General features: G+C 50.4%; 1 protein-coding gene across 1 annotated transcript in view; it reads left to right on the plus strand.

Moving 5' to 3' along the window:
- Positions 1-13,220, plus strand: part of LOC146860813 (sperm-specific sodium:proton exchanger-like) — a 4,738,575-nt gene that overhangs the window by 2,114,379 nt on the left and 2,610,976 nt on the right. The gene's annotated exons all lie outside the window — the stretch shown is intronic.

The raw sequence follows: 13,220 nt of genomic DNA on the forward strand, positions 1-13,220 counted from the left end.
ATTGTCCAAGGTTGAGTAGAAGGAATAACCTCAGGGTGCACAGGGAGCACAGCTGTTTCGCATCTACTAGTGCCCATTGTCAGACCCACTTCATAAATCACGTGCATGCAGGGGGGATCAAAGTAGTGGCGGTGTGAGCGGTCTAGGTGCAGATCAAGCATGCAGATGTAATCCCCCATAACACCTATGGTGCATGAGTTTTGTGTGCTAGGGCACTTGAGAGTGCTGCCCAGATGAACCCCTGGTCCATGTTCACTACATAAATGCTCCCCAAAAGGATACGGGAGTCATCCAACTATCACTCTACCAGGACAAATCATCCCTCATCATCAGCAGCCTGGTCTATGGCCTGGAAAGGGCCCCTGGGTGGATCCAAACCAATCGCCCCCCAGGCGAAGACGAGTAGATGGTAGCATATATCATCCCCCTCCCTTGCTTCTGTATGCGCTGCCGTTCAGAATACAGATTACCATTCAATTAGATCAAGTGGTGGCTGAGCAGGTAAACATGAAGTCTCTGGATGGAGTCACTCTGAAAGCCTTGATCAAGTATGTGCTGGGATTGTCTGTTTTTAGACAAGGAGTAGGATAGTGCAGGAACTCCACCTCTCATGAAGTAGGAGTCCTCTCAATCCCCATGTGACAGGTGGACCAGGGAGGTTACCCACAATCTAGGGATCCCACTGATACAGTATCTCACTGCTTTTATCTGTTAGTGGTGGAGGCTATATAAGAGTGTCAGCAGTCTGTGGCGTAACCAGCAGAGGACTGTGAGCCTTGAGTGGTGCCATCAGTGAAAATGGAATCTTCATTGGAGGAGAAGGTGTGTGGGACCCCTTCCCATCAGATGCCCGGGTGCCCTCATGTAAGGATGCCACCTGGAGGGCCGGACATCTCTCCTTGATGATCTGCTTTAGAGTGGGGAACTTCATAGGTGGAGAAGTCTGGGAAGGGCCCCACTGAGTCTGGTTCTGCCATTTTCATCTTGGCTGGGTGGGAAGTGGTAGCAGACTCCTCACTGATCCAGCTTGCCGTTCATTTTGGTGTTTATCGTCCCAGTCCCAGGCCACTTTGGGATCAGAGAATAAAGAGAGTTCTCATTTATGAGGATTTTGAGACAAGCCGGTGTTGTGTAATATGTGGTATCCCCCCCGTATCTTGTATCCCCTGGCTTCGGAAGACTCCGGACGTCCTGCCTATTGGACACCTTGGACGAGCCCACAAGCAACCCCGCCCACCTCAGGAGAAGGCAGCCTCGGCTTTCACAGGCAGAAGCAGCAGCACACCGAGCTCAGCAGCCGTCAGTAATGCATGCAGCTTTCTGCTTTAAATGCTTACTGGGACACTCGAAAAGGGTGGCAATATATAACTTAATTCTTTCATTTCTTTACTCTGCCGTGACCTCTGACTATTTGAACGGACACCCTCGAGATATTAACTACATGTAAAACGAAGGACAAAGATAACAGGAACAGGACATCTGGAATGCAAAACGAAACGAAAACATTACTTTAAGGAAATGGAATGAAATCAACATGAGTTAAACGTAATTAAAAGGGAGCTGAAAGTTTCACAGTAATTGAAAAATCACGTAAATAATGCAAACATTAAACAGGGAACAAGGAATAATTTCAGGATTGAAAAAGAACAGGGACAATGCATGACTGGAAAATGGAGAAAAAAAACATTTTGGCTTTTTATTAAAAAAACATACTCAAAGCCTTAAAGATAATACATGGAAAGAAGAGCCTGTGAATGAGCGCTGACATTAATAGGTCACATGACAGCGCTGCACTGAGAGGTACTTCTTAAAAGTGATGGTTCCTTCAACATGGTTTTAGAACCATTTCTCCCCGCCCTTAAACTGGTGACAGTGCCATTAGTAAAATAAGTTGGCAGGGTATGCTCAGACGTGAGTCCCTTGCTCACTTTGCCACTGGATTCAAGCAAGCCTGGTTGAAGACGGCTGAAATGCCAGAAACCAGTCCCAGGAAGCTTGTTTCCGGTCCAGGGAAGGCATGGCTTGGCAGTTCGGGCTGGACTGTTCCCATGAGGCACAGGGTCAGACTGATTTTCATATGGCTATGTCTGAACTGGGGTGGCAGAGTGGGCTAAAGAACGGTGATGGATCAAACCCAGATCTCTTGACTGGGTGTGAGTGTTTTATTGGTTCTGATGCTCCGTCCATCACGACCCCCTTTTGTAATGCTTTGTTCACCATAAGTTGGCAGGGTATGCTCTGACGTGAGTCCCTTGCTCACTTTGCCACTGGATTCAAGCAAGCCTGGCTGAAGATGGCTGAAATGCCAGAAACCGGTCCTAGGAAGCTTTTTTCCGGTCCAGGGAAGGCATGGCTTCGCAGATCGGGCTGTACTGTTCCCATGAGGCACAGGGTCAGACTGATTTGCATACGGCCATGTCTGAACTGGGGTGGCAGAATGGGCTAAAGAACGGTGATGGATCAAACCCAGATCTCTTGACTGGGTGTGAGTGTTTGATTGGTTCTGATGCTCCGTCCATCACCACCCCCTTTTGTACCGATTAGTAAAATAAGAGGCAGGGTAGTTTTTATTTGAACCCTGTATGTGTCCCAGATCACTATAAAGCAGCCATATGGTCTATTAAAACAATCACAGTAGGCTTTTGTCGGGCTGGTATTCTGAAATCACATATTTGAAAGTGCTATGCCTAAGATCACAATATGTAACCAGGGAAGCCTTGATTTATCCAGGCTTTCTGGTTTCACTTTGTGAAAATCAGTCACTAAATGGGTATGATTTTGTCTCCTTCTTACATTAAGGCTTTGTTTTGACCTCTTTGTGCACTTTTCTGCAATTTTTATATAACGCAAACTCAACCCCCAAGATACTGGAGCGCTTATATCAGCAATATTTACATTAAACATGGTAACTTTTTTTTGGCATGGGTAGGTTGAGTGATTTGCCCAGAATCCCAGAACGTTCAGAAGATGTTGAGACTTGAACCTGGTTACTCAGTTCCAATGTCGACAGCTCTGGCCGTAAATGTCAGGGTACAGCAAAGACGAGCAGAAGGGTAGAGAATTTGGTGCCTGCTGCCTGTGTCCTAGGTCACACATAGCTGCCAAGGTTTCAGATTGCGTTTGTGTGACATTTTCATAATTTCAGTGTAATTATGAGTGACTTTCAACGACCATGAGTGACACTTTCTTGCGAGCAAACTCAAGCAATGAAGGTGAGAGAAACATAAATAAATATCAGAAATGACACCTATTTGAGCAACAAGAAACTCTAAAAAGATCTGAAAACTGCTGGAAGGCACCAGAAATGGAAGGGTGTTAGTGACCTTGCAACTTGATTGTAGTTAAACAAATGTGTAACCATGATATTCACAGACTGCAGGATTGGTGATGTGAACAGATCAGTAGGATCGAATATCTTCTGAAAAATGCAAATACGAACTGCAGCATAAAATACAAACAAAAGCTGCATTGCTGATTTCGATTACCTTCGGAGCTGGGTGCACACATGTGAAGATCAGGGAGTTAGACCTGAGCTGATGGCTATAGAGCAACATTAAGTTGTGCCAAGACAGGTGACTGCTTTCCAAAAGTAGCCTTATAATGTGTTACATTTTCAGCCATTTATGACATTTCTTATCCAATATAAAATTGCATTCTGGGACATGTAGTATAACTTTTCTTTGTACTGTTGACTAAAAAGCCAGACCTTCCTGAATATGTTTGATATGACAGATTACGTAATGATTAATAAAAGTTGTTCTAAAGACAAGAAGATATGGAATGTATTCTGCTATTGAAACATGATGCTCCGCATATTGTGTACTCATGAGAGAGCCCATTTGTACATGTTGCTGACACCACAGCATTGAGGCTAAATCTTTGGTTCTTTAAAGCATGCATATCCTTTACTCTGAGAAAGAATTCACTCAGCATGTTCTTATTGCCTGTGCATGGCCCCTTATTACCTAATTATCTCCCGCTAGGTCTCCCGGTTATTACATATAACATCACAGACATGCCCTTATATTTAGGTGCTACTGCTTGCAACTCTTGCAACATCTGTGGCATCTCTCACCTTTCTAGGGGTTGCAGAGGCATCCTGTTGTTGGAGGCGTACACATACGTACGGACTGGCCCAGAGTTCTGCTGACAGCTTCAGTCAGGTGGAGCCAGCCGCGGGGGATCCATTGCTCCACAGTGGCGGATCTCGCCCCTCAGAGAGCAAGGGTTCCTCTAGACCATCCAATGGCACCAGACTAGGCTCCAGGATCATGCACTCTGCCCCCGCAGTATCTACTACAATAGAATAAGGGGGTGCTACGTTACACCGGGGATTCAGAAGCAGAGGCTGAATGCACTGCGCCCCCTCCCAAGGATCTCCTGTCACTGGCTTCTTCTTCTTCTGGGCTCACCCTGAGGCCTCCGCAATGTATCAATCAATCAATCAATGAATTTGTAAAGCGCGCTACTCACCCGTAGGGTCTCAAGGCGCTGGGGGGAGGGGGATCCGCTACTGCTCGAAGAGCAAGGTCTTGAGCTGTTTCCTGAAGGAGAGATGGTTCTGGGTCAGTCGTAGGTGGGTGGGGAGGGAGTTCCATGTCTTGGCCGCCAGGTAGGAGAAGGATCTTCCTCCGGCGGTGGTCTTGCGGATGCGCGGGACGGTGGCGAGGGTGAGGCTGGCGGAGCGGAGGTGGCGGCTGGGTGTGTAGAATGTGAGGTGGTTGTTGAGGTATGTGGGTCCCATGTCGTGGAGAGCCTTGTGTGCGTGGGTGAGGAGTCTGAACGTGATCCTCTTGCTGATGAGGAGCCAGTGCAGGTCTCTCAGCTGGGGAGAGAAGTGGCTGAAGCGGGGGGTGTCCAGGATAAGTCGTGCAGAGGCGTTCTATATGTGCTGGAGTCTTTTCTGTAGTTTGGCTGTGGTTCCAGCGTAGAGGGTGTTTCCGTAGTCCAGTCGGCTGGTGACGAGGGCCTGGGTGACCGTCTTCCTGGTGTCGTTGGGGATCCACCGGAAGATCTTTCGGAACATGCGCAGGGTGTTGAAGCAGGATGACGAGACGGCATTGATTTGCTTGGTCATCGTGAGGGAGGAGTCCAGGATGAAGCCCAGGTTGCGAGCATGGTCCGTTGGCTTTGGAGCGGAGCCCAGGGCAGGGGGCCACCAGCAGTCGTCCTAGGCGGAGGGGGATGTTCCCAGTATGAGGACTTCCGTCTTATCTGAGTTCAGTTTCAGCCGGCTGAGCTTCATCCATTCCGCGACGTCTTTCATTCCTTCCTGGAGGTTGGCTCTGGCTGTGGCGGGGTCGTTGGTGAGGGAGAGGATCAGCTGGGTGTCATCGGCGTAGGAGATGATGTTGAGGTTGTGTTGGCTTGCGATGGCTGCGAGGGGGCTCATGTAGACGTTAAAGAGGGTGGGGCTGAGTGAGGATCCTTGCGGGACGCCGCAGATGACTTTGGTGGCAACGGACCGGAACGGGGGAAGGCGGACTCTCTGGGTTCTGCCGGCGAGGAACAAGATGATCCATTCCAAGGACTTTCCTTGGATTCCGATGTTGCTGAGGCGCTGTATCAGGGTGCGGTGGCATACGGTGTCGAATGCTGCCGAGAGGTCCAGGAGGATGAGGGCAGCTGTTTCCCCGTTGTCGAGCAGGGACCTGATGTCGTCGGTGGCTGCGATAGGGCGGTCTCGGTGCTGTGGTTTGCTCGGAAGCCGGACTGCGAGGGGTCGAGGGATCCGTTGGTCTCGAGGAAGGCGGAGAGTTGTTTGTTGACGATCTTCTCGATGACTTTGGCCGGAAAGGGGAGGAGCGAGATGGGGCGGAAGTTCTTGAGGTCTGTGGGGTCCGCGGTGGGTTTCTTCAGGAGGGCGCTGAGCTCGGCGTGTTTCCATCTCTCTGGGAAGGTGGCGGATGCGAAGGAGCTGTTGATGATGTTCCGGAGTTGGAGTGCGATGATGGAGTCGGCTCTGTTGAAGATGTGGTGTGGACAGGGGTCGGTTGGGGAGCCAGAGTGGATGGTGTTCATCGTGTGGGTGGTATCTTCGGTGCTGACCGTCGTCCAGGTGCGGAGGGTGGTGGTGGGGGGCGCCGGATCAGTGGTAGGGTGCGCGGTCTGTGCGTCGAAACTGTTGTGTATGTCGGCAATCTTGCGGTGAAAGAACGAGGCGAGTGAGTCGCAGAGGTCCTGCAAGGGTGTGATGTCGTTGTTGCAGGCATTGGGGCTGGAGAGCTCTTTGACGATGCTGAAGAGTTCCTTGCTTTTGTGGGAGTTGTTGTCCAGTCGTTCTTTGAATGTGGCCCTTTTGGTGGTGCGGATCAGTTGGTGGTGTTTGCGGGTGGCGTTCTTGAGTGCTGTCATGTTTTCTGTAGTCTGGTCATGGCGCTAGGCTTTCTCGAGGGTACGGCAGGTTTTCTTGGAGTTTTTGAGGTCGTTGGTGAACCAGGAGGCTTTCTTGCTGCCGTGTCTGCTGGGGGGGTTCTTCAGTGGTGCGAGGTCATCGGCGCAGTTGGTGAGCCACTGTGTGAGGTTGCGGGCTGCTTCGTTGGGGTCCGCCGTGTTGGTGGGGGGGTTCTGGCTGAGGGAGGTGGTGAGCTGGTCGGCAGTGATCTTGCTCCAGCTTCTGCGTAGAACCTGTTGAGGGTGGTTGTGGGTCGTGGTTCTCCTGAAGTTGAAGTGGACGCAGCTGTGGTCTGTCCAGTGCAGTCTGGTGGAGTGGCTGAAGGAGATGTGCTTGCTGGAGGAGAAGATGGGGTCAAGCGTGTGGCCGGTGCTGTGGGTGGGGGTGTTCACCAGTTGCTTGAGTCCGAGGTTGGCGAGGTTGTCCAGCAGGGTGGCGGTGTTGCTGTCATTGTTGTTCTCCAGGTGGAAGTTGAGGTCTCCTAGGAGGATGTAGTCTGAGGAGGTAAGGGCGCGTGGGCTGACAAAGTCTGCGATGGCTTTGCTGAATTGTGTGTGTAGTCCCGGGGGTCTGTAGACGAGGGTGCCTCTGAGGGTGGTCTTGGGGTCGGTGTGTATCTGGAAGTGAAGGGGTTCGGCAGCGGTGAGGGTGTCGTCGGAGTTGGTCATGATTCGGATGGTGTTTCTGTGGACGATGGCGATGCCTTGACGCGGTCCTTCCGGGCGATCTTGTAGCCATCTGGGATGGCTATGGCGATTTCGAGAGCTGAGGAGGCGTTCATCCATGTTTCTGTGAGGAAGGCGACGTCTGGTGATGTTGTGTATAGAAGGTTCCAGAGTTCGACGGCGTGCCTGTGGATGGAGCGGGTGTTGAGCAAGATGCACTTGAGGTGGTCGTTGCTGGAGCCTGGCTTGTTGGGTGTGGTGCAGGATCGGGTGCAGGTGAAGTTGCAGGCGTGGCAGGTGAATGCTCCGTGGGTATGTTTCGGGTTGGCTTGGTAGCAGGCTGGCTGTCGGCCGTTGTTGAGTGCGTGGAGGGTGGCGGCGTCGTATCTCTGTTGCGTTGGCTGTCTCTGGCGGGGTCCAGGGGTTCTGGCACTGGGCACAGTCCTGGCGTGGACGGGCGTAGACGGGCTTGCCTTTGGCGCACCTCTGGCGCGCAATCGGCACGCCCGCTGCACGTAACCGCTGCACGTATGCTTGATCCCGGCCATATATGGCGAAGTGGGAGGGAGGAGCAGCTGGGAGGCGGGAGCAGGGCGGCGAATGGGGAGCGGGTGCCAAGAGAAGGTAGCGGGGCCGCAGGAGAGCAGCAGCGGGGAGCGGAAGGGGGGGTGGAAAGAGCGGGAAGACAGAGCGGGAGAGCGAGGGCAAGCGTGGGCAAGCCTGGGCAAGCCTGGAGAGCAGGGGCCTTAAGGAGAGGCGGCAGCAAGAGAGGCCAAGAAGGGAGCAGCAGCAGAATCTGGGCACACGGGGGCCGTGCGGAGTGGAGTGACCGGTCAAGGCCTCCGCAATGTATTGCAGCAACACAGTGACCAAAATCACATCAGGGAGCATTGCCCAAAGGAATAGGTAGCTTTATGAAAGACATAGGACCTCGTACCTTGATATCAGAGGAAGAGATATGAATTACAAAATGAATGACATTACAGAAAGCTGCCAGGCTCTGAAGCTGTGAAAATCACGCACCTGGGGGCAAGGTTGCAGTGATAAGGCACCAGACCACCACTCCAGCAGCGGCCGCGAGTATGCTGGGAGGCAATCCGGGAGATCATTACGCTGCTGGGTCTCATCCGGCCCAAGAGGTACAATGCAGTAGGAGTTGCAGCACTGGCAGCAGGCTCCCAGCTGCACTGGCAGGCTTCCAAAGTTAAACTATGCTGCACCTGCGGCCTACAGGTGTGTGTATCACAAAGTGTACCCTGCAAGGCTTTCTTAGCAGTAGCGATTGTGCAATGGCGCTCACGACATCCTGAGTTAATCAGAGGTGCTGCGCCTGAGTGTCAAGTGAATATCATGTTATACTTTGTAGGCAGCTGAGCGAGTTGAATCAGCCCCCAAGCCTGCCACAAGCAGTGCAGACATGCTGTTGCCAGCTAACAGACTACTCTGTCAGTGTGGTTTAATTAGCAGCGCTCAGCTCCGGCTTGCTAAGGAGGCACTATAAATGCATAACAATGCATTTTAGTGCAGGGATGTGGACCACCACACTGAAATGCCTTAATCTACTGCCTTATGCGTGGTGCTTGGCTGGGCTGGTCACATGACTGTGATTTACTTGCTGTTGGTCTTTGTGTATTCCTCCCAGTGAGAAAAAATTGGATTATGTGTTGGTAGGCTTGGCCACCCTGCCAGGATGGCTGGGGGCAGAGCGGTTCCCTGCCCACCTACAGTTCAAAGGGTTGTCTCCAACACACACGCACTGAGGAACCTGGTACTGGCCTTTTTTCATCCCAGACTTCTTGGAGCCTTGGTAGGTTAAGGGAAGAACTTTCCAGAACCAGATGTGGGGTTAGCTTGGAAAATTCCCCCACTTCAAAGGCTGGCACTAGGTATAAATATTGCACCCCCAGAATACCTCTTCAGTACATTTCTGACCTTGTGGAAGACTTCAGAAGGACTTCCTGGACACCTAGTGGACCACCCTGTTGCTTGAGGCCTGCCTTGGTTCCGGAGGTCTGCACTGCTGCTACTTGAGGACTGCTCTGCTGCTTGAGGACCTTGCTTCCCAGAGGACTTCCCTGCTGCTAGAGGCCTACCTTGATGCTTGAAGGAGAACTGGACCATCTCCATGAATGCAGGACCACCAAACATTAGTGCAAGGGATAGTTGGCTGGCATTCTGTGTGAGCTACAGGGGCATAACAAGCTCCAGAGACCTTGAAATCTACACCTCGTCTCTGCTGGACTGAGTGTTAATTCCTCCCCCCCCCACCAAATGGTGCCTCCCAGGTCTTGCACTCTTGGAAGTGGTATTAGAGGTCCTGCTCCTGCCTAGCCCTAAGCACGGAAATTCTAAGAAGTTTCACTGAAAGTACTAGAAGAGCTGATAGAAGACTAGGAGCTACCTGACAGTGGATCCACCCATGGTTGAGTTTGTAGCTCTGTCACGCTGGTGGTTACTGTCTTCCAAAATGTTGTCTAAGTCCGAAGGTAAACATTTTCACTGGGCTCGATGTTGACCAGCTCCCCATTGATGACGACTGTAGGAAGCTGGCTCTGTATATACTATACCAAAGTGAGGTATAGTGTGCACAGAGTCCAGTGGACCTCCAAAGGTAGGCAGAGGTAAAAGTAGACAGTACATTACTCTCTATTTGTGGTTGTGTTGTCAAGCAGTAAGGCCTTATCAGAGGGTAGTGCTAAGCATTTATTGTACACACTCAGGCAAGGAATGATTTCACACACTCAAGTTAATTTTTTTAGAACCAAGCCAGGCCTGGTACAGGTATGTATAGCAATACTTTGTAGAAGTATATGCAATCAAATGACAGTTCAAATGCAGCGAATCCATATACAGTCGGATTACTTTGTAATTACTTTTCTTACTCAGTCAGGTATCGCAAGATACTCATGAGTAAATATTTAGTTCTCTGAAAGCAGAACTGGGTTTTATGGGTCCGCGGATAAGAGTAGGTTCGCAGGGCGGCAGCAAGTTGCACCACCAGCGGCACCAAGGTGTCCAGGTGCGGAGTGCCGGAGTGGGGGACTGCGGCAAGCAGGCCACCAAGTTGAATAAACAAGCACTCCTAGGGTTAGGGACAGCACGGAGGCCAAATGGCCCACACAAGAACCACACCGTCAGTGGCACAGAGGTGGCTGGGTGTAGGATGCGGTCCTGGCTGTGGTTGCAGGCATCAGTCAAGGATCCCTCCGAATCGGTCAGTGGCTGTAGACGAATGAGATCTTTAGGAGTTGCTGCTTTTGGGCCTGCTTTGTTCGATGACAGAATCAGTCGGATGGTTGCGGTTGGTTCCTCTGGACTGCTTCGGCTCAGAGTCGTTCGAGGTGTTTGCCTTCGGTTGCGGTTGAGGGGAGATCTTTAGTTGATGACTGCATGTTGGTTTTTAGGAGCTTGCTTGTCGGGGGTCCTCCTTGAGAGTTTGATTCACTCCGGCTTGGGCTTGGGTTGTCAGGTACTGAGTGGGGGTGACCCACTTAGTCGGCCAGAGTCAATGTTGGTTTGGCTTGAGCAAGTCTGATGCTCACAGTTGACAAAAGTCCTTTTAGGATTTGAAGGCAGGGCGAGTTCTCTGGGTTTTTGAGGACAGCTGACTGCAGGACACATCGAAGTTCTTTTGGAGGAGACTGAGGTTGGGAAAGGCTGGGGCCAAGTCAGTAGTTGTCCTCCTCGTCGCATGGCTTTTCGGTCCTTCTTCTTCTTTTCTCCTTTTCGGCTCTAGTCTGAGGAGGCAAGGTTTTGGGTTGCCCATAAATACTACATTTTGGGGTGTTACTGGTAGGGACAGGTACACCCCCTATTATGCCACCCTCCAGTGGGAGTGGGACCTAGGCCTCTTTCTGGTTGGTGAGGTCTTCCCATCTGAAAGATGGCAGGGACTGAAAGTTGTGCTTCACCTCACCTTCCCCCAAGGGGTGGGGTTGGCTAAGGTGGTCACACCTCTGTTCCTGTCTTGGTTTACCCACTGATTCTCCCGCACAGAGTGGGGGTCAGTACCGATGGGGGCCGTTTGCTGAAAGCAGCAAATGGCTGGGGTAGCCCACCAAAGGTGGCAGGCCTTTGAAGATTCCCCTTCATGGACCCAGCCCTTCCTTGGGGTAGTAGGCTTGTCACCTCGCCCCAGGATGTGCTTTGTTTCAGGACCCAGAGAGTGGCAGGCTCTTGACCCAGGGGTCCAGAATCATGTATGGTGGTGGCAGCTGGCAAGCAGCCACTCAGGCAGGACACTAGAGTTAGGTTGTTTTCAGGGGCCACCTCTAAGATGCCTTCTGAGTGCATTTCTCATTAATTCCTACACTGGCATCAGTGTGGGTTTAATGTGCTGAGAAGTTTGATACCCAACTTCCCAATTTTCAGTAAGGCAATTATGGTGTTATGGAGTTTGTAACGACGACCTCCCATACTATATACGCTTAATGGAATTACTGCGCTTACAATGCCCAAGAATAGACTTGAACACTGTAGGTGTACAGGTCTCATGAACATGTACCCTTACCACCAGCACAGTGCACCCAGCTAGAGGGGTGGCTTACCTGGGCCGTGGTTTGTAGGCATGGCTCACAGGGATGCGGGCCGTTGCAACTCTTCACTTTTGCTCTGAACCAAAACACGCAGCCTGCAATGGCAGTGTCAGAGTATAAAGGCTCAGGGCCTCTAAAGGTGACACAATAAGTGCTGCAGCCCTCAGAGGCTTTCCCTGGTCACAGTGCCCTTGGTACCTTGAGTGCCTTTTACAAGGGACATACATGTGGCCAGAGAGTTGTCAATTGGGTTTGGTGACATTATATTTAAGGGAAATAACATAGGTCCTGGGTATCTGCTGGCAGGAACCCAGAGTGCACTCGGTCAAAGCACATCAAAATTGGCAAAAAATGGGGGTGGCAACCATGCAAAAAGAGGACACTTTCCTACAACGATAAACATCCTGCTTCTTCTGCTCAGAGCTTTTTTCTGCCATTGTCAAAGGCTTTACCGAGACTTCGTCCAGTGCTCCCTGGTGATGACAACTCCTCTTTGGATGCAGCCTGCTGCCTTGCCCCGGTGAACTCTACCTTCTCCTGAACTTTTTCTTCAAAATGTAATCTCAGTCTGAAGTTCAGCCAAAACCAGGCATAATCCACCTTGAGTATCTGACTTGTGCTCCATCGGGGTCAACCTTAACTTTTGACTTTGTACCGGTCTCACGCAACCAGATACACATGGTTGGCATTTTAGACTTTTAGGTGCTAGATTTTACTGAAATCTTAAAAAGAATCTGGTTGTATTGATAGGATTTTGTTTTGGTATTATTTTATTTATTAAAATGTATCTTATTTTTCAAAATTGGGTTGGGATTTTTCTTATGTTGTGTTTTCACTTTATTACTGTTTGCTGCATAAAAACTTTACACAGAGACTCTAAGTTAAGCCTTAAAGCTTTTGCACCGAGCTACCAGATGGCTAAGCACAGGTTAATTCCGTGACTTTTGAGGTTCATGCTGACAATGATTCTGGTTGTTGCTTGAGTAGCATTTCATCCAACTCAAACAATAACCCTATTTCTTACTGTACTGTAACTTAGTATTTTAAACAGACAATCTACTGCTGCTTCTAAAGAAGTAGGGTGATGACCTGTTCACATTCTTACGCTAAAATATGTTCTTCATTACAGCTTGAAGCCAACATGCTTCCTCCACACTGTTAGAAATGGGGTTTCTGGTTGGCAGAGGTATGCACCCTGTCCAAGCAGGAACCACGGTCTCGGTAAGGGTAGTACACACTTAAAGTTTACCTGTGCTCACCCTCTGGGAGCTTGGCACAGAGCAGCCCGGCTAAACTAAAGAGGCAATGTGTAAATTATTTGTGCACATCAAAAACATCACAAAAGTACTCCACACCAGTTCAGACGAATAACCAATATTTATCTGAGTAAAACAAGACCAAGTCAAGATATGGATTTTTCAAGAGTAACTCAAAATGCAGTGCTTAGAAGCTATGACCTCCTCGTAGGTCTTCCTCGCCACCTGAGTTACACAATGATATTTAGCTCCACAACAGAACCCTCAAAGTAATTTTATGTTCCAGTCCTCCCATCCCTCCCCAACATGGCTGGCCACGTTCACCCTTGACTCAGTACAAGAGAAGGTTCGACCCACCCCACTTCCTTTT

Source organism: Triturus cristatus, chromosome 3_1 (assembly GCF_964204655.1).
Source record: "Triturus cristatus chromosome 3_1, aTriCri1.1, whole genome shotgun sequence".
In the NCBI taxonomy this organism is placed as follows: domain Eukaryota; kingdom Metazoa; phylum Chordata; class Amphibia; order Caudata; family Salamandridae; genus Triturus; species Triturus cristatus.